Here is an 18,555-nt window from a genome sequence, read left to right as displayed (position 1 = left end):
AACAAATAGCTCTTGACCTGGAGTCAGTCAGTGGTGTTTATTGAGCTCCTGCTGGATGCCGAGCACTGTAGTAGAGGCTCGCACTAGGACAATAGAGTTATTAGTCATGATCCCTGGCCTCCAACAGCTTAGGGAATGTGTCAGTTTATTGTTATATTGTACTCTCTCAAGCGCTTAGTACAGTGCTCTGCACACAGTAAGCACTCCATAAACACGACTGAATGAATACAATCTGGTGGAAATAGAGTGCTTCCAGACAATTCGTTCCAGATAAACCACATTTCTAAAGGGGAAAGATTGGGAGAGGTAGATTAAATCCCAAAGGGCTTCAGATTTCGAAAGCCAAATCTCAGTAGGATGGAAATCCAGGTTTATCCGGAGGAGAGCCTTCAAGGCTGGGTGTCCGTGCATTGACATTCCGACTATTTATTGATAAAATAGGTAACTGTGGAAATTAGCCTTAGAAGTTGTCTACCGGTTCCTATTAGTTTCACTGGCCTCCTAAGACATAGCCCCAGGCCCTTCTGGAGGTGGAATCGTATTGTGCTTGGCAATAAACCCATAATTGATTATGCCACGGAGCTTTAATATGGATGGAGAAATGAAATCTCGAAAGTAAACACATTCGGAATGTTGCTAGCAGGCGGAATTTAAAACTGCCTTTCGGAACGAACCGGGATTATTCCTTCCCAATAATGATTCGATTTGAGACACTCTGCCCCAGAGTTGCAGCGTGAGAGCTGAGTCAAGCTTGGCTTCTCCCTGGGCTGCCTTAAAGAACTTTATCCTGCATTTTGCACCTGTAAAATTTCGGAGATAAAAATTCAACTCGGAAATTATCCATCACGGGCCGGAAAATATCACCCATCTCTTAGCTCTGCCTGCTGCCTCTTTCCGGGTCCAGATGCGATCGCCGTCGCTAGCATTACCATCTGAGAGGGGGCGGATTTATTTTGATTCTGTAATATGAGCAATTATGCCATATTGCCACCCATCCTGGGGGACAGGAGAAGGAGAGTTTAGAGGGACGACATTAGATTGTCTTTATAATTTGCCTTTTGAAAAGAAGAAGCTAAAGATTCCTGGTGGTGGGAAGGGCTTCCTTGGGTGATCTTTCGGGACTTTTTTTAAATGGTATTTGTTAAGCGCTTACTATGTTCCAGGCACTGTATTAAGTGCTGGGATAGGTACAAGCTAATCGGGTTGGACGCAGTCCACGGCGGTTTCTTAAAGAAAGAATATCCACTGGTCCTGAGCTGAACGGCAATTTCGTATCTTCACCTTCTGGAAATCAGAGGAGAAAATCAGAGGAGGAAGTCAGGGTGCGTTGGAGAACATGACAGATTTGAAGACACGATCCTTCCCGACAGGGAACTTCCAATCTAGCAGATAGTAATAGTGGTATTTCTTAAGAATTACTGTATCCCATGCATTATCTTTGGTAATAATAATAATAAAGTTGGTATTTGTTAAGCGCTTACTATGTGCAGAGCACTGTTCTAAGCGCTGGGGTAGATACAGGGTAATCAAGTTGTCCCACGTGAGGCTCACAGTTAATCCCCATTTTACAGATGAGGTAACTGAGGCACAGAGAAGTGAAGTGACTTGCCCACAGTCACACAGCTGACAAGTGGCAGAGCCTGGATTCAAACCCATGACCTCTGACTCCCAAGCCCGGGCTCTTTTCCACTGAGCCACACTGCTTCTCGATACAATACTTTATTCGGCGTCTTTAAATTTCCTGCCTGAAGGACCATCATCAAACCTATCTATCCCTTGTAGCAATTTGTGTCATGGGAAATAAACACTGAATGTCCCCTTCGCTTTTTCCATCTTTCTCTGGAAGCACTCCAGAGCAGGGTATTATTCAGTGCTTGTCTCGTGTCATGCCGTTGAGTCATTTCCGACCCACAGCGACACCACAGACACTTCTCTCCCAGAACGCCCCGCTCTCCATCTGCAATCGTTCTGGTGGTGTATCCAGAGAGTTTTCTTGGTAAAAATATGGACGTGGTTTACCGTCGCCACCTTCCGCACGGTAAACTTGAGTTTCCTCCTTCCACTCTCTCCCGTGCCGCTGCCGCCCAGCAAAACGTCCTCCACTCGCTAGCCGCCGGCCAAGATGGGAATGGAATGGGTTGGCCTCTGCTTGTCTCTCCCTCCCAAAGCCGAGACTGGTAACGAGGACTGGAAACTCTCCAGGTGCAAGTCTGAAAGGGGGTTTAGTTGCTTACTATTTAGATATCTATCTATACTTATCCATCTTTTTAAATGTATCTAGTTAGATAAGGTAGGTGGATGTAGACATGTAGATTTATAGAGAAGCAGCGTGGCTCAGCGGAAAGAGCCCGGGCTTGGGAGTCAGAGGTCATGGGTTCTAATCCGGGCTCCGCCACTTGTCAGCTCTGTGACATTGGGCAAGTCACTTCACTTCTCTGTGCCTCAGTTATCTCATCTGTAAAGTGGGGATTAAGACTGTGAGCCCCACGGGGGACAACCTGATCAGCTTGTATCCCCCAGCGCTTAGAACAGTGCTTTGCACATAGTAAGCGCTTAAAAAATACCATCATCATCACCATATATAGGCAAATGGATTTATTCATTCTTTCAATTCATTCAATCATTTATGAGCGCTTACTGTGTGCAGAACACTGTACTAAGCACTTGGGAGAGTACAATGCAACAATAAACAGACACCGTCCCTGCCCACAATGAGTTTAGGATTTAGAATGGGGGAAACAGACATTAGAGAAGCAGCATGGCCTAGAGGATACAGTACTGGCCCGGGAGTCAGAAGGTCAATGGTTCTAATCCCGGCTCCACCACTTGTCTGCTGTGTGACCTTCGGAAAGTCACTTTACTTCTCTGGGCTTCAGCTCCCTCATCCACATAATGGGGATTAATAATAATGTTGGTACTTGTTAAGCGCTTACTACGTGCAGAGCAATGTTCTAAGCGCTGGGGTAGATACAGGGTAACCAGGTTGTCCCACGTGAGGCTCACAGTCTTCATCCCCATTTTACAGATGAGGGATTAAGACTGTGAGCCTTATGTGGGAAAGGGACTGTGTCCAAACCCATTATCTTGTATCTACCCCAGTGCTTAGGACAACACCTGGCACATGATAAGCACTTAACAAATACTGTTATTATTATTTATTAATATAAAAAATTCCTTAAAGGAAAATCAGTTCAACCCTACTCCACCCCTCCCATTCATTCATTCGGTTGTATTTTTTGAGCACTTACTGTGTGCAGAGCACTATACTAAGTGCTTGGGAGGATATAATACAACATAATCATATTAGTAAGCACTAACTGTGCAGAACATAGATTCATGGTATTTGTTAAGCACTTACAATGTGCCAGACACTGTACTAAGCACTGGGTTAGACACTAATCAGGTTGGACCCAGTCCCTGTCCCACATGGGGCTCCCATTCTTAATCTCCATTTTACAGATGAGGTAACGGAGGCCCAGAGAAGTAAAGCAACTCGCCCAAGGTCACCCAGCAGGCAAGTGTTGAAGCCAGGATTAGAATCCAGGGCCTTCTAACTCTCATAATTATTATTATTATTATTATCATTCTTATTATTATACCAATAAGGACCGAGACCTCGGTGGTCCTTTAAGCAAATAGAGAGCCGCTGTCCTCCAGGGTTGCCCCTAGCTGGACTAGAGTGACAGGGAGAAATTAAAATGCCCCAATTAAATTAGATCCTATTTGAAAGAGCTCGAGCTGGATTTTCTTTTAATTATACTAGTGAGCCTGCTGATGAGGTATTGAAGAGGATTTAATAGTCGTCCGATTACACAGCGGTGTGCACCAGAGGAATGAACTCGGGAACTTCCCGGCAATGATTTTTTTTTTTTTCTGCCTGAGAAGCTCTGAGGAGAAAGGAAATTTCTGGGAAATCCCCAGGCACATCACTGAGAAAAGGAAGCTTATGGAAAGAGCCCTGGCTGATAAGAAATAATAATAATAATGATAATGATCGCATTTTTAAAATGCTTACTATATGGCAAGTACTGTACTAAGCGCTGGGGTGAATACAATTAGATCAGGTTGGGCACGGTCCCTGCCCCATGGGGGGCTCACAATCTCAATCCCCATTTTACAGATGAGGTGACTGAAGCAGAGAGAAGTGAAGGGATTTGTCCAAGGTCACACAACAGGCAAGAGGCGGAGCCGGAATTAGAACGCAGGTCCTTCAGACTCTCGGGCCTTTGCTCCATCCTCTGGGTCAAGTTGATTCCAACGGGACACCCACACCACTGCCTCCCAACCACACTAAGCTTCCGTGACTTCTAACCCTGAGCTCTGAGGGGGTGACCCATCTCCAGCTCCCCCCAAAAGCCAGTCCTGGACATGACACTGCACTCTGGGTTCTAAGTCCAGCTCCTCCAATTGCTTGCAGTATGCCCTTGGATGACTCACTTAACTTCTCTGGGCCTCAGTTTCCTCAACAGTAAAATGGGGATCCAATAGCTGTTCTTCCTCCTACTTAGACTGTGAGCCCCATGTGGGATAGGGATCGTGCTCGACCTAATTAACGTGTACCTGCTCCAGTGCACAGGACAGTGTCTGACACACTGTAAGAGTTTAACAAATACATTAAAGAAAGTTGAAATCCCTTGAGGAAGAGGTGATGTTGAATTTCTTATTTTTTCACTTAGTGACCCACAAGTGCAGAGTATGAGAAACCCATTTTTCGTCATGTTCGAGGTTGTGATTTTTTGGGTTCCTGTGTGGATCGGGTCGTGCTGAGGATAAAGAGTGAGCAGATAGAGAGAATAAATGAGGCCTAGTGGGCAGAGTATAGGCCTGGCAGTCAGAAGGACCTGGGTTCTAAACCCAGTCTGCCACTTGTCTATTGAGGGGCTTTGGATAAGTCACTTCTCTATACCTCAGTTTCCTCATCTGTAAAATGGGGATGACAACTGTGAGGGCCCATGTGGAACATGGATTGTATCTACCTCACCACTTAGTAAAATGCCTGGCACATTGAACAAAAAAACCCCACCCAAAACCCAAAGAACTATGAAGCTTAGGTTGTTTGAATCTGAAATTTCAGAAGTTCACCAACTTTGCATGTGGTAAGGTTATTATTTTGACACTAAGAATCCATCAACCCTGTAGGAGACAGGCAGAGAGGACTGGGCATTAATTATCAGTATGACTTTTAATTTGAATCAATGAAAATGCCAGAATGATTGAGGTGTTTGGACTGAACCATGAGGGAAGGAAAAGACAAAAGCAGAGCCTGTCAGGAAAAACATGTATGCTTTGCTCAGTAGTGGGAGAGGTTTGAGATTGGTGTGACAGCGTGTAGAGCACGGGCCTGGGAGTCAGAAGGCCCTGGGTTCTAATTCCACCTCCGCCACCTGTCAGTTGTGTGACTTTGGGCAAGTCACTTAACTTCTCAGTGCCTCATCTGTAAAATGGGAATTAAGACTGTGAGCCTCATGTGAGAAAATCTGATTACCCTGTATCTACCCCAGCGCTTAGAACAGTGCTTTGCACGTAGTAAGTGCTTAACAAGTACCAACATTATTATTATTATTATTAATCCCAGCTCCTCCACATGCCTGCTCTGTGACCTTGTGGAAGTCACTTTGCTTTTCTGGGCCTCAGTTACCTCATCTGTAAAATGGGGGTTAAGACTGTGAGCTCCATGTGGAACAGGGACTGTGTCCAACCTGAATACCTTGTATCTACCCCAGTGTTTAAAACAGTGCTTGACACACAGTAAGCACCTAACAAATACCATAATTATTAATAGTAGAAGTAATACTAAAACCCAGCCCACACACTTTGCTCTTCTAATACCAATCTACTCACTGGGCCTCTCTCTCCTTTCTCTCACAACAGACATATAGCAGGCAAGCAGCAAAGTGATAATAACAGTAGTGATAATGGTGTTTATTAAGCGCTTACTATGTGCCAAGCATTGTTCTAAACATTGGGGTAGATAATCAGGGCAGACACAGTCCCTGTCCTACATGGGGCTCCCAGGCTAAGCGGGAAGGAGAAGAGTCATTGATTCTCCACTTTACAGATGAGGAAACTGAGCCACAGAGAAGTGAAGAGACTTGCCCGAAGTCCCACAGCAGGACAAGTGATAGGATTAAGTCTCAAGTCTCCCCGCTTCCAGGCCTGTGCGCTTTCCATTAGACCACATCGAGGAACTTTTAAGGGAGAAAGAGGCCTTGTAGACAGTTTTCCACCACCTTGGGGATTGGGTTTGTTGAATCAGATCTGAGGTTTGGCTTGTGGAAAAACTAGTGTTAAATAATTCTTTACAGACCAGATGGGTGAGTGTGTGTGTCTGTGTATGTGTGTATGTCCCTCAGAAGGGTAGAGCACAGTGTGAGCTATCCAGGAATGTGTGTTTTTATTGTTCTATTGTACTCTCCCAAGAGCTTAAGAGAGTGCTCTGCATACAGTGAGCGTTCAATAAATACAATTGAATGAAGGAACGATGGAGGATGGCCTTTGAGATTCCGAAGGGCTAACAGCATCTAATCTTAGAAAACCATCTAGGGAATAAACATACTCTCTTCAGGGGCTGAAGCAGCACCCCTGGTGTGTGTCAAGCACGACTTTAGCTAAGGGACATCCTTTAAAGACATCCGGGAGGCAGCCATCTCTTTCCATCGCTGGGAAAAGTGCTGAATATGCTTTGTGGACCCACAAGGGTGTTTTTTTTTCATTTTTGAGATGAATAATTCACCCAGACATCGATCCTCCTTCGCCTCGTCCTCCTGACCAAACCACCTCTTCCAGCCTCGCCACTTCAGGCCTCTCCCTCGGCTTATCGATTGATCTATCATTGGTATTTATTGAGCTGTGTGCAGAGCACTGTAACAAGCGCTTGGGAGAGTACAATATAACAGATGGTAGACATGTTCCCTGCCCACAATGAGCTTACAGTCCAAAGGACAAAGTTATACACTCAATTGCCAGCTGACCAGCTGAAGATTTTACCTCCCCCTTCCTTCCAGAGTTCACATTTGCTCCTCAGTCTCTTCAGTACTCTTTTTTTATGTTGTTGGTTTTTTTAATGGGATTTCTTAAGCTCTTACTATGTGCTGGGCGCTGTATTAAGCACTGGGGTAGATGCGAGCTAATTAGGTTGGACACGGTCCCTGTCCCACGTAGCGTTCACAGTCTTAATCCCAGTTTTACAGACGAGGGAATTGAGGCCCAGAGAAATGAATTGACTTGCCCAAGGCACGCAGCAAAGTGCTCAGTAGAGTGCTCTGCCCGTAGTATACTATTTGTATACTAACAGTATACAAATACTATTGAACGAATGATTGAATCCCCATTTTACAAAAGAAGTAATCGAGGTGCAGAATAGTTAAATGACTTGCCCAAGGTCACTTAGTAGACAAGTGGCAGAGCTGGGATTAGTACCTAGTTCCCCTGACTCACAGGCTGGCACTCTTTCCACTAGGCCATGTGACTTCTCCTATAATAATGGTATTTATTAAGCACTTACTATTGCCAGGCATTGTATTAAGAACCGGGGTAAATACAAGATAATCGGATTGGATACAATCCCCGCCCCACACAGATCTCACATCCACATTTTACAGATGAGGTAACTGAAGACCAGAGAAGTGAAGTGACTCTCCTGAGATCACATAGCAGACAAGTGGTGGAGCCAGGATTAGAACCCAGGTCCCCTGACTCCCAGGCCTGTGCTTTTTCCGCCAGGTCATGTCACTTCTCATATTTTCTCTTTTCTCACGCTTTCTCGATTGAGCTCTATCCAGTGCTTAATACAGTGCTCTATACGATAGCGGGCTCTCAGTAAAAACCATCGATGGATTGACTGATTGAAACTGACAGACAGGATCTAGAGAAGCAGGCAGTACCAGAAGCCGGGCACGGGGAAAGGCGATGAGAAATGACCATCAAATGAAGCCGAGTCTCCACGGAGAAGGCAAAATCACCCTTCATCGATTACCTCTCAGTGGGCTTCGGGCCTTTTGAAAGATTCGCCAGTTGGAGGGGTCCGTGCAAGGAGTGAATGCTGGTATTGGGCTGGGGGGGTTCGTGAGCTTCTAATAATAATAATTATTATTATTATGGCATTTGTTGAGTACTTACCATGTGCCGGGCACTGTACTAAACGGGGGGTTGATACAAGACAATGAGATTGGAACACAGAACGTGTCCCGCAATAGTTTAGTCTCAATTCCCATTTTCCAGATGAGGTTATTGAGGCCCAGAGAAGTGATGTGACTTGCCCAAGGTCACACAGCAGGCAAGTGGCAAAGCCAGGATTAGAACCCATGACTTCTAACTCCCAGGTCCGTGCTACAGTGCTTATCGAAGGGCTCTGGGCAGAAGGATGAGTTGGATACCTCAGCAGTCAAAGCGGCCTTCCTTCCTCCCGGCTAGACTGCTTGGAAAATTGTATGCGAAACCGCGCCACTAATTGAAATGAATTGGACGGTTTCGGAAGAATTCCCGGCAGATTTCATCCCACATCATAAAACTGCCACAGGCCGACTGGCAGAATGCAGCCTTGGCTCGTGCAGAATATGGCACTGGTAGAAAGGCCCGGAAGCCGAACCCATCTTCCTCTCCCGTCGGAAACGGAGCCGTTTCCAAAACAGAAGTCCCAGGCTGTTCTGGCAGCCGCGGTGCCTCGGGGAAGTCCGAATTATCGTTATTATTATTAGCAATAGTAATGATAGGCTATTTGTTAAGCACTTAATGATGTGCTGACAGCAGAGTAGATGCATTCAGCTCACGCTGGAGCCGTGTGACCTAGCGGATAGAGCACAGGCCTGGGGGTCAAGAGGGGATCTGGGTTCTAGTCCCGGCCCCACCACTTGTCTGCTGGGTGTCCTTCGGCAAGTCACTTGACTTCTCTGGGCCTCAGTTCCCTCATCTATAAAACTGGGAGCCCCACGGGGGACAGGGACTGTGTCCAACTCGATTTGCTTGTAGCCACCCCAGTGCTTAGTACAATGCCTGGCACATAGTAAGCCTTTAACAAATACCATCAGTTTTTATTATTAGGGCGAGGCTCCTTGGGGTGGGGAGGCATACGGGGAGTCTCAGGAGATCAGAGAGATCTCTCGGCCACCCAGAGAAAGGCTCAGAAGACTTGTGATATCAGGCATCCCTAACCCAGGGTCCTCTCTCTCCTCCCTCTCTCCCTCTCCCTCAGTTTCTCTCTCAGGCTCCTGGCAGACCCTGGCAGCCCTGGCACTCCTACAACAGGACTACTATCGCTGCTGTCACAGATGCGGGCAAAACCAGGTTCGTGCGATCTGCGGGATTCAGTCCTTAGCGTTCTATCCCTCTGTCTTTCCGAATGTTTCCTTTCCATGGCACCGGAGCGTGTGAAAATTGTGCGTGGCAGTTTGCAGAGAGGAAAAACAGCGAGACTCGTGCATGCAACAAGCTGACTGCCTAGGTTAGAAAGAGAAAACCACGGGCAGTGATCTGACGAATAAAGAGCAACCTGCAAATAATTCATCGATCAATCGGGGGTACTTACTGAGTGCTTACTTGTTGCCGAGCCCTGTGTTAAGCGTTGGGGAGATTACAGTATGATGGAGGTGGTAGACACATTCCTTGCCCACAACAAGCTTATAGTCTAGAAAATAGACCCAACTAAATAACTTTCCAGCTCAAATGAAAGTCTTAAACTCTAGGGTCCAGGTCTAAAAGGGGAAGCAGTGTGGCCTAATGGATAGAGCACAAGCCTGGGAGTCTTAAGGACCTAAATTCTAACCCCGGCTCTGCCACTTGTCTGGGGTCGATGCAAGCTAATCAGGTTGGGCACTGTCCCTGTCTCACAGGGGGCCCCCCAGTCTTAATCTCCATTTTACAAATGAGGGAACGGAGGCCCAGAGAAGTTAAGTGATTTATCCAAGGTCACGCAGAAGACAAGTGCCGGAGCCGGGATTAGAACCCAGATCCTTCTGACTCCCAGACCAGTGCTCTCTCTACCCACTACGCCCCAAGCAGTCAGAAAAAGTCTTCACCCTTATCGTGTACCTATCTTCCCAAATAAGCTGATCATAAATCTCATGCACCCCCTCATCCCTTGCAAAAGACCGAGTCTGATCGTCGCTAGCGTTAAGAGTATTAGAAGGGCTTGTGCTTACCCAGGCCTTTTTGTCTCCAAAATATAAAGCCCTGAAAAATATAAAGCCCCTTTTATCTGAGGATAGTAAGACAAATATGAACTAATCGAAGCTCACAATACTCCAGACGAGGTATGGAGTTCCTCCATAATGTTCTCAGCCACCTCAGCCCATTCCTGAATCTATATTTAGGGATCGCTGATTGGGATAAAAGCGAAAAAAGTTGTGCGTGGAGTATTTATTATTATTAAAATAATGAGCTCTGATCTCCAAGGGCCCCATCGTTCCAGCCGAATGTGGGGCATTCTGAGAAGCTGTTTAGAGCGTTTCCAAAAGAGTTTGCACAATGTCGGCAGCAATGAATCAAGCAGCAGTGGGAAGCAGAGTGGTCTAGGGGCTGGAGCGCAGACCGGGGTACTGTAGTCGGCTCTGCCACTTGCCTGCTGGGTGGCCTTGGGCAAGTCATTTCAGTTCTCTGGGCCTCAGGTACCTCCTCTGTTAAATGGGGATTAAGACTGGGAACCCTATGTGAGACATGGACTGTGTCCCACCTGACTAGATTGTATCTAACCCAGGGCTTTAGTAGAGTCCCTGGCACATAGTAAGCATTTAACAAATGCCCTTAATCAATCGATCATATTTATTGAGCACTTACTGGGTGCAGAATAATAAGCACTTGGGAGAGTACAATATAAGAGAGTTGGTAGACATTGTTCCCTGTCCACAGTGAGTATGAATATATTTGTATAGATAGGCAGAGATATCTAGTCACTGTGTGAGGAGCATTCAATCATTCAGTTGTAATTATTGAGCACTTGTGCAGAGCACTTTACTAAGCGTTTGGGAAAGTACAATACAACAATAAACAGTGACATTCGCTGCCCACAACGAGCTCACAGTCTAGAGTGGGGGATGACAGACAGCAATACGAATAAATAAAATGACAGAGATGGACATAAGTGCTTTGGGGCTGGGAGGGGGGAAGATCAAAGGGAGCAAGTCAGGGTGATGCAGAAGAGAGTGGGAGATGTGGAAAAGTGGGGCTTAGTCTGGAAAGGCCTCTCGGAGGAGATGTGCCTTCAATAAGACTTTGAAGTGAGGGAGAGTGGTTTTCTGTCAGATTAGAGGACGGAGGGCAATCCAGGCTAAAGGTTGGCAGCAAGACAGGCGAGAGCGAGGCACAGTGAGAAAGTGAAAAGGTTGGCACTAGAGCACTGAACTGAGCACTTGGAAGAGTTCAGTACACCAAAGTTGGTAGACATGTTCCCTGCCCACACTGAGTTTACAGTCTAGAGGGGAAGACAGACATTGACATAAATATATAACTATTATTACTAATATTACCATTGTTGTCTTGGACAGGCCTCAGGCTTGGTGCCTCTTGAGACAAGCCAGGAAGCAGTGTGGGAGGTGAATGCTAGGGATGACTGCCTTTCACCCAGCTGGGAGATAATAAACTTTCTGGGAGTTCCAGGGTTGAGCTCAGGCTGAATCTCAGGCTTTGACAAAAGTGATAAATATCCCCGGAATCATCCCTCTCTCTAAGAAATGAGGATGTTCCCACACCCCAGGCCGAAGCCCCTGAGATTCCTCAGACACTGCTGTGCTGAATTCCAAAAGAGCTGCTCATTGTGACCCAGCCTGTGTCCTCCCGTCCCCCGCCCGGTATTTGTGAAGTGTTTCCTATATGCCAGGCAGTATACTTATCCTTGGGATAGATAAAAGCTAATCAGGTTGGGCCCAGTCCCTGTCCCACTTGGGATTCACAGGCTTAAACTCCATTTTACAGATGAGGTGACAGGTACAGAGAAGTGAAGTGACTTGCTCAAGGTCACACAGCAGGCAAGTGGCCGAGCTTTCGGACACCCGGGTTGGGATGCCAAGATGGGAAATGATAAGGAAAGCCAATGTCTAAAACATGGATGATGTAGGGACGGGGATTGGGGGGCCGGGGGCCAGAGGAGAAGAATGGAGGAGGAGGGTGCCTCCAGTTAAGGAAATCATTCCCTGAACAAACATCCAGTTAAGGAAATAATTCCGGGAGGCCAAGGTGCCACAGCTCAAAGTGTAAAAGTATCATTTCCCATCATCATCAATGATCATTATCGAGCGTTTACGGTGGGCAGTCAGTCCACTGTATTTATTGAGCACTTACTGTGTGCGGAGTAGTGTACTAGGCACTTGGGAGAGTATAATATAACAATATAACAGAGATCCATTATGAGCTTGCAGTTTAGAGAGACTGACTGTAATGAATGGGCAGAGCACTGTACTAAGCACTACGGGAGAATAGAGTATAACAGAGTTGGTAGACACGTTCCCTGCCCACAAGAAGTTTCTTTCCTCTGGGCCTTCCCCTGTAGCTGAGTCTGGTGGTTCTCACACTCTCCATCTCTTCACCTCCTTACACAAACAACTGGCTCCCTGTCTCCCCCTTAGCATTTGCTAGAAGGAAGCAGTGTGGCCTAGTGGAAAGAACCTGGGCCTGGGAGTCAGAGGAATCCAGCTCCAATATTTTTCTGTTTTGTGGCTTTTGTGTGACAAACAAACAAACAAAGCCCCTGTCCCACATGGGGCTTACAATCTAAGTAGGAGGGAGAACAGCTATTGAATCCCCATTTTACAGACAAAGAAACCGAGGGGAAGAGATGTGAAGTGATTTGCCCAAGGCCACACAAGAGGCAAGTGGCAGAGCCAGGATTAGGCCCCAGGTCCTCTGACTCCTAGGCCCGTGCTCTTTCCACTAGACCCACATAACTTCCTCCTTCAGCTGAGAACCCCAATCTTCCCAATATTCCTATGCCAGCTGGTAAGTTCTATTTTTCTTTTGCCACAAAGAAAGCACACTACATTAAAATCCTCTTGAGATGTTTTTCAAAAAAAAAAAAAGAACAACCAGCTCCTCAAATCTTTTTACCAGGACCAATGTTAGAGGGGAAGGAAACATCTTCATGAAACCTAAAAGTGTGAGCATATCATAAGGAATACTTTAAAACTGGAAACTTAAGCTGACTTGACAGACCAGTAAATGAATACTATAAATAGCAGAACAGCCAAATAATGACCAAATTTAGGTGAAGTTTACGATAAAGGAACAGAGTCTTATTGCTAATATTTTCCAGATCTGAACCCTTTTCTCGAGACTTCTCCTGAGTGTTGTAGAACAAAGTGAATCAAAAGCTAATACCCCTGAGAGAATTCTCTCATGTGGGAAACAGGGTGGCCTAGTGGAAAGAGCCCAGGCCGGGGAGTAAGAGGACCTGGTTTCTAATCCCAGCTCTACCAGTTGCCAGCTGGGTGACCTTGGACTAGTCACTTAACTTATCTGGGCCTCAGTTTCCTCAACTGTAAAATGGGAATTCAAAACCTGTTCTTCTTTCTACTTTGTGAGTCCTGTGTGGGACAGGGACTGGGCCCTACCTGATTAACTCGTATCTACCCTGGCGCTTAGAACAATGTTTGACATGTAGTAGACACTTAACAAATACAATTTTTAAAAAAATTGTCTGGGCTGAGGCCCACATAAGCCTGCACATATGTACGCATGCCCAGGACTGAGAGTCAGGAGTCTATCCCGGCTCTGTCGCATGCCTGCTGTGTGACCTTGAGCAAGTCACTGGATAATAGCGATTGTGGTATTTGTTAAGCACTTATTACATGCCAGACACTGTACTAATCCCAGGGGTAGATACGGGTTTATCAGGATGGACACAACAGTCCTTTTCCCACATAATAATTATGGCATTTGTTAAGCACCTACTATGTGTCAGGCACTGTACTAAGCACTTGGGTGGATGCAAGGAAATCAGGTTGGACACAGTCCCTGTCCCAAGTGGGGATCACTGTCTCAAACCCCATTTTCCAGATGAGGTAACTGAGGCCCAGAGAAGGGAAGTGACTCACCCAAGGTCACACAACAGACAAGTGGTAGAGCCAGAATTAGAGCCTAAGACCTTCTGAATCCCAAGCCTGGGATCTATCCACTTCGCCATGCTACCTAACCTCTCTGGGCCTCAGTTTCTTCATCTGTAAAATGGTAAACACCCGTTCTTCCCCTCTGACTACGAGCGTCACTCGGGACAAGGACTGTATCTGATCTGATCGTATCATATCGACCCCAGTGCTCGGCACAGGGTCGGCATTTAGAGACCGCAGCTGTAAGATATGCACACACACACTCACACATACATCTGGCCTTGACGGTCATTCCTTGACGGTCATTGGGAGCGAGTTTGAGGAGAATGTGGTGTCGGCAGTTGCCCTGCTGCAAAGACAAAGCTAACTTCCCTCCGAGCTTTTGGTCTGCAGCTCCTCCTTAGGAAGAGGAAAGAAACTGGCATCTTGAACCAATTTTGAGATGCTTTTTCAATTATCAAAAGCAAGCCTCGATATCACCGTGATGGACACCACCCGAAAGTGCTATTACCAGAATGATGAGGATGATGATGCTGATCACAGCGGCGGTGCAGTCGGTTCTTGACCCCAGGACGTTCTCTAGATTCGAAGCAGCACGGGCCTGGGAATCAGAAAATCATGGGTTCTCATCCCGACTCTACCACTTGTCTGTTCTGTGACCTTGAGCAAGTCGCTTCACTCCTCTGGGCCTCAGTTACCTCATCTGTAAAATGGGGATTGAGACTGTGAGCACCACTTGGGACAGGGACTGTGTCCAACCCGATTTCCTTGCATCCACCCCAGTGCTTAGTACAGCGCCTGGCATACAGTAAGCACTTAACAAGTGACACAATTATTATTATTGTTACCCCCGAGAGTCTTACTTTCCCAGCAAACTTGCCACTGTGATCTGATGGGCAGATCACAGTCCCACCACCCCTGCGCTGTATGAGAGAGGTCTGCTTATTATTAGCTCTAACCCGGCTGGAAGAGAACTGTTTCTGTTTTAATGCAGTTCACGAGCGGGTTAGGAAAAGGGGCCGGGGTGGAGAAAAAGGGAAGGTCGTCAGCGATGACCTCTATTTCCTCAGCTGCCAAGCCCCAGATTCTCCCCTAAGTCCCGCCTGATCCCCAGAGGGGAGAGGATTGATGCTCTTTGCCCTTACAGTCGTGACAAATTATCTGGGCTGATTTTGTGACATGAACTGTTGCCCGTGAGGGAATGAGCTGACACCGATAAATTCATTCCACTTACAACCTCGCATGGCGCTGGAATTGGAGTTCTAGAGGTGGGAGACATAAATTTGCCAGGTGGGGAAAGATCTGTGCTTTCCCTGCAGATTGTAGGTTTAACGTATTTCTCCGCTTCCGCTGCCCACGTCGTGTACCTACGACGGGGATGCTGCTAATAATGATAATGATAATTATGGTGTTAAGAGCTTACTATGTGCCAAGCACTGAAGTAGATACAGTTTGGACACAGCCCCTGTCCCACATGGGGCTCGCACTCTTAATCCCCATTTTACAGATGAGATACTGTGGCACAGAGAAATGAAGTGATTCGCCTAAGGTCACACAGTAGACAGGAGGCGGAGCCGGGATTAGAAGCCAGGTTCTTATGACTCCCAGGCCTGTGCTCTTTACACTAGGCCACGCCGATCGCCGGACGTTGTCCGGCAGAACTCGGTTATCCAGACCTAGACCAAGACTAGCCCATACACGTGGTTAAAGGGAAAATATGTATGATATTTTCCCCTATTTTTAGTGAAATGTTGGATCAATTTGCTGTACTTCCTGTAAATAAGAAAATGGCCAACTGGGCAACATTAAAGTACTGGAAATTATTCCTGTCAGTATAGAGTCCATTTATTTCTTTGGAAGTAAACAGTTGTATGATCTGGGCTGTCCATTTTGTATCATTACTAGCTGGCTAATTTTATCCAAAAGGCAGCCTGATTATCTAGATTGGCTGTCTTTATTGATCTCATTAACTGATAATTACCAAAGCTCCCTTTTGTTTTCGTCTGAGAAAGCCATTTCTCCCCTGGAAGAGAATCTTGCATTTTACAATTAGGTGACGATGCTCTGATGGGGTTGTTGTGATTATGTTCATCATCATCATCATCATCATCATTTTGACTGTGGAGTTTATTACACGCTATTATGTGCCAACTGTTGTAATAAGCACTGGGATAAAATCAATATAAGCAGATACGACCACAGTCCTTATCCCACATAGTAGTAATAGTAACAATAATAATAAAAATAATGATAGAGATTCAGCAAGGCTTAGTGGATAGAGCACGGGCCTGCAAGTCAGAAGGACCTGGGTTCTACTCCCGGCTCTACCACTCATCTGCCGTGTGACCCTGGGCAAGTCGCTTAATATCTCTTCCCCTCAGTTACCTCATCTGTAAAATGGGGGATTAAGACTGGGACAAGGACTGTGTCCAACATGATCGATTTGTATCTTTTCCAACGCTTAGTATAGTGTTTACGTGCTTAACGAATACCATTAAGAATAATAATAATTGTTGTATTTGTACTGAGCACTGGAGTCTTGTCTTATGCCGTCGAGTCGTCTTTAACCCATAGCAACACCACGGACGCATCTCTCCCAGAACGCCCCGCTCTCCATCCTCAATCTTTCTGGTAGCGTAGTCGTCGAGTTTTCTTGATAAAAATACGGAAGCAGTTTACCACTGCCTCCTACCACGCAGTAAACCTGAGTCTTTGCGCTTGATTCTCACCCGTGCCTCTTCTGCCCAGCACAGGTGAGTTTTGCCTTGTAGCAGATGGCCTTCCACTGGCTAGCCACTGCCCAAGCTACAAATGGAATGGATATGCCTGTGCCTGACTCTCCCTCCTGTAGTCAAGACTGGTAGTGTACTGGGAACTCTCCGGGTGTGACCCTGAAAGGGGGAGAACTGGAGTAGAACACGAGATAATCGAATCAGACCTAATCACGGGTCCACATGGGGTTGACGGTCTACTTAGGAGGGAGTAAGATTTTAATCCCCATTTTATGGTTAAGGAACCTGAGTCACAAAGAAGTGAAATGACTTGCCCAAGGTCACACAGCTGACAAGTGGAGAGCCAGGATTAGAAGCCAGGTCCTCTGACTCCCAGGTCTGTGCTCTATTCACTAGACTACCCTGCTTCACATAGATCATATCGCTCCTCATTTATGCCCAAGAACATCATGTACTCTCTTTATATACCCTGCCAAGTTAAATATTTTTGAAATGTATATTTTCTTATCTGGACAGGCGAGAAATTTAGGGTCAGAGCTCATGAATTTGCATCAGTAGGTGCACTCTGAATTAACCCCATGCATGCTGGCTGTGGCAAGTGTCCATCTTTAGCTTGTCACCTCCTGCGTAACCTCTGGAGTTGAAAGTTTAAAGAAAAAAAAGTCTAAGCATTCAGATGGATGTCGTTTGGGGAATGCAGGAACTCTTGAAATACTACTCCAAACTCAACCGATTTTTTTTTCTTTAAACATATTGAAACAGTCACTGAATTATTTATGAAATAATGATGGTATTGATTAAGTGCTTACTCTGTGCCAAGTATTGTGCTGACTGGTACAGTCGATAACAGATAATCGTGGCCCGATGGTTAGAGTCCGGGGCCTGGGAGTCAGAAAGACCTGGGTTCTAATCCTGGCTCTACCACTTGTCTGCTGAGTGACCTTGGGCAAGTCACTTCACTTCTCTGGGCCTCAGTTCCCTCATCTTTAAAATGGGGATTGAGACTGTGAGCCCCATGTGGGACAGGGACAGTATCTAACATGATTTGCTTGAATCCTCCTTGTGGCTTAATACAGTGCCTGGCACTTAGAAAGTGCTTAGCAAATATGATTATTATTATCAAATCAGGTACAGTCCCTTTCCCACATGGGACCTACAGTCTAAGAGGGAGGGATACTGACTCTTTAATCCCTATTTTACAGATGAACAAACTGAGGCACAGGCACGTTAAGTGATTTATCCAAGATCACACAGCAGTAAATGGCAGAGCCAGGACTAGAACTTGGGTCTCTTGACTCAGTACCATGCACCTTCCGCTGTCAGTCGATCAATCGATAGTATTTATCAAACATTGCTTCTGTGAAGAGCACTGCACCAACCACTCGGGAGAGTACAAGAGAGTTGATAGCATTCCTGCTTTCTAGCAGCTGACAGCTTTGTGGGGAAGTTGGCTATGAAAATGAATTATAGCTAGCAGAAGCAGCAAATTACAAAGGTAATTGTGGTACTGGTTAAGCACATACTATGTGCCAAGCACTTTATTAACCACCGGGTAGGTACAAGATAATCAGGTCTCACATAGGGCTCACAGTCTAACTGGGAGGGAGAACAGGTATTCAATCCCCATTTTGCAGATGAGGGAACTGAAACCCAGAAAAGTGAAGTGAATTGTCCCAGGTCACCCAACAGGCAAACAGTGGAGCAGGGATTAGAACCCAGGTCCTTCTGACTCCCAGGCCACTGGGCAGCCCACTAGGCTTCCGTGCTGCTCCTGTCATGATGATTATGATGAT

At 46.2% G+C, this 18,555-nt stretch overlaps 1 long non-coding RNA gene across 1 annotated transcript in view; it reads left to right on the top strand.

The window, feature by feature from the left end:
• LOC114805452 overlaps positions 1–18,555 on the top strand; it is a 71,217-nt gene that overhangs the window by 31,705 nt on the left and 20,957 nt on the right. The window contains exon 2 of the long non-coding RNA XR_003753430.2: positions 9,191–9,282. This is a non-coding gene — a long non-coding RNA (uncharacterized LOC114805452). The remainder of the gene's footprint in view (positions 1–9,190; positions 9,283–18,555) is intronic.

The sequence above is a fragment of the Ornithorhynchus anatinus genome, chromosome 18, assembly GCF_004115215.2.
Source record: "Ornithorhynchus anatinus isolate Pmale09 chromosome 18, mOrnAna1.pri.v4, whole genome shotgun sequence".
NCBI classification, from domain to species: Eukaryota; Metazoa; Chordata; class Mammalia; order Monotremata; family Ornithorhynchidae; genus Ornithorhynchus; species Ornithorhynchus anatinus.
Note: the sequence above shows the minus strand (reverse complement) of the source record. Positions and strands in the feature narration are given on the sequence as shown.